The 3571-nt window shown below is 40.4% G+C and overlaps 1 pseudogene; it reads right to left on the reverse strand.

Moving 5' to 3' along the window:
• Positions 1-935: 935 nt before the first annotated feature.
• On the reverse strand, positions 936-1355 carry LOC147893033 (flavonoid 3'-monooxygenase CYP75B137 pseudogene; annotated as a pseudogene).
• Between the last annotated feature and the right edge of the window lie 2216 nt (positions 1356-3571).

The following is a 3571-nucleotide window of genomic DNA, read 5'->3' on the forward strand; positions in this document are numbered from 1 at the left end:
TTGTAATAACGACTGGACTTTTTACCTTCTTATTATTTGTAGAAATATTAAAGAGAACTCCATAATCTTTTTTATGGTTTTGTTGAATCTTAGTGTAGATAATGTGAGTTAAGGTAATTATAGTAACAATTTCTTATTGCTCTAGGTACTTTAAAAGTTCAAATTGCTACATATAAAAATTTGAAACATGAGTGCTTCATTTCTTAAATGATATAACTTAGACAAAATCACTTATTTCGCGTTCTCCCTGTATAGGGAAATAGAAGATTCTCAATATTGTTTAGTAGTTCATAACCAGGAAGTTTGCAAACTATGAAAAATGGGGCATTTCCTAGTTTGTCTGACAAAGAAAAGAGGATTCTCTATATCATTTACTAGACTATAACTAGGAAGTGTGCAAACTAGGGAAAATGGAACATTTCCTAGTTAGACTATGTAGGGAATTACTAATAAATTTCACTATCTAGGAAAATTTTCCTATATGGTGAAATTCTCTAATGATTCCTTGCATTGACTTGCATAGGGAATTTTTTGATTGATTCCCTATATAAGGTAACTAGGAAATGTTCCATTTTCTCTAGTTTGCACACTTACTAGTTACATTCATTTCAAACTAGTAAATGATATAGATAATCCTCTTCTTTTCCTAGACAGAGAACATCTCAAACTAGGATGACTCCCTTGATCGTATTATCGTTCAGTGTACGTCCATCATATCGGTGATCCAACAGCACATCCAAGAGATGGCCGTCACTGTTTCCTTCGTTTTTCTTTCCTTTCATACGGTGCTCTTCAACAATTGTCTGCAACCATCGATCCAGCTTCTTGTGCACAGCTCGAAGCCGGCGTTTGTAGCCTTGCAAATCCAACCACCTGAGGTGTGGAACGTAGTCTCCAATGGAGAATTCTCCTGTCAAGGCTAACGCTTCGCTCATTTACTCTCTGATCTCCTTTGCCTGCGTTGTTCCAGATTCAAAATACTTTTCCCTGAAATCCATCAAAGTGAGCGTGTTCGTTGACAGACTTGAAATCCTCTCCTTCATGTCTTGGAGTAGACCCCGCTCAGAATCTTGTAGCAAACGTGAAAGCATGGATACAATTTCAGCGTCCCTAACTGGCCTAAGACTTTTCAACCTTTTTGCACTAAAGAGTTGGATTGTACAAAGCTTACGCAACTCTCTCCACTCAGAGCCATAAGGAGCCCATACAAGATCGCTGCTATCGTAAGCAAGAATCCTACTTGCCCCGATCTTGGGGCGGGAAACAAAGACACGATCGTGGGTATGTAAAAACTTCCTGGCGATATCCGTAGAGGAGGCGACGATAGTATGAACGGAGCCAAGCCGCAAGTACATGATTGGACCCTAGAGCATGGAGAGGCGGTACAAATCCTCGTGGGGAAGTTTGCCAAGGAGATGCAAATGGCCAAGGATGGGCCATGAGGGAGGCGAAGGGGGCAAGCACTGGGGTAGTCTAGGAGTGAGAGAGCGAAGGAAGGCAAAAGGAAGGAAGACGAGGGCAAATGCAAAAGCGGCAAAGAGCCAGGTTTCCGGGGAACGAGGTTCCATGGGACGAGGTTCCTCCATGGGAGTTAGATTGGCGACTATTTAATGATTAAGCATGCGACTTTCGAAGAATTGTGACATATACATGGTACTTTGAGTCAAAAGCCCCCCCACCTATTTTACTTTTTGAAAATGTATCCCCAGGTCCCATCTAGGATGATTGTTGCCAGGCCAAATTCTTGCTTCAATGGCAACGAGATTCACGAGGATCCTCACACTATGACTTCTGTACTAGAAAATGTTGTGATTGGATGGCTGCGATTTGTTTCCATCCAACCCAAGACTTGGTGCCATAGAGATTGGGTTGTGTGAGAAGTAATAGGTCATTTCTGCGATTGCTATCCCAACAAATATGCCAGAAAACTCAACCGTTTCCTTCGTTCCCCTGTTCAGCCCCGTAAATCTAGCTGCCATAGTGTAGCGTTGTAGGTGTCGCGGTGGAGACAAGAATTTTCCCTATCCACTTGGGCATTACGAGGCTCAAACTGTTTTGAGGATGAAATCAAAGTTCTGAGCAACATACGTCCAATAAATTTAATGAAGGCTTCACAACATTGGCATATTTTCCATCATGGGAACCTCCGCTGGTGATTGCCAATGGCGTTGGCATTTTTGCTAGCCAAGCATAGCGTGGGAAAGGCCTCTAAAGATCTCTCTCTCTCTCTCTCTCTCTCTCTCTCTCTCTCTCTCTCTCCATCCATCCATATAAGACAAGAGCCCATGATGCTAGTGCACTGCTTGCCTCTCTTTGTCTTACTAGCCACTAACAACCAAGAAGAACTTAGCACAAGTTGTCGTATAATGAAAGGATACAAGGAGAAGAGCCTTGACACATCAAGAACTTGCATTAGCCATTAGTCTTGTGAAGATAAGATAAGGCTCCTTAGTTGCTTCACCTTACACCAAAAGATCCACTGATTAAATAGGGGCTCATCATGGTATGAATAGGCTATCACTATTTCATGAGGTTCCGTATTTGAGTTTGTTGCAAATCAATCATCTGTTGAATCCCATTCTTATCTTGAAGAATCTGGGGGATTCTATTTGGGTGCACTTGGTTGGTGACAAAGACACAAGATGATTTTGAGAATGCTTGCAAGCCATGGATAATAGGATGCCTCACTTGTGGTCGCAAATGCATGGCCATTAGTCTTGTGAAGATAAGATAAGGCTCCTTGGTTGCTTCACCTTACACCAAAAGATCCACCAATTAAATAGGTAGCCATCACCCTATCCAATTTAAGGACATTCAATCAATATAAAATATCTCAATACCATCCCTCAATATGAAATGAGAGAGAAGTATTTCACTACATGCATTGATAGAAATAATAGGGAAAGCCTTTATCAAACATGATTATTACAAGATTGAATTAATTTAAAGTCATGGTACTAATTGAAACAAAAATACATACTTCTCTATTTGATTGCACTTCAATATGATGGATAAGACTTTTATCATAATCATGGCTTGAGCTCCCTAATCGTCCTCAACTTCATTTGCCCTCCTTGGATCGGGTGTCTTCTTTCCATTGACATAGGCCATAATCCTTTGAACATCAATAAGATTTCACTTGAGTTTGCCACACATGAAACCCCTTACCATTATTAAACTTTGTGATTGTAGACAACTCCTTGGCCATTGTAGCCCAAAATATGCAATAACAATCCCAAAAAGGTGGGAAGCTGCTTGTAAAAACCACATTTGTAGAGTACTTTCCCGTGCTCTCTAGTGACCTCCCCAAAAAAAAAGAACTAGTAACCATAAGTAGTGAAAATATATCTCTACAGTGACAGTTAAAAAACAATTCTATGGTAGCACAAAATGATGCCTCTATGAAATAAAATGCTCAACTAGCTTCTAGCAATGTGTTTGTAGAGAAACAATTTGTAATAGTCCAAGTCGCCTTTGTGCTCACGACTAGTAGCTTGGAAAATCTTAGAAAAACTATCATCACACTTCCTTCCAAACAATGAGAGCTACTACATTCATTAGGGGAGAATTG

This window comes from Dipteris shenzhenensis, chromosome 16 (assembly GCF_047967505.1).
Source record: "Dipteris shenzhenensis isolate YYH24624 ecotype China chromosome 16, Dip_SZ_1.0, whole genome shotgun sequence".
In the NCBI taxonomy this organism is placed as follows: domain Eukaryota; kingdom Viridiplantae; phylum Streptophyta; class Polypodiopsida; order Gleicheniales; family Dipteridaceae; genus Dipteris; species Dipteris shenzhenensis.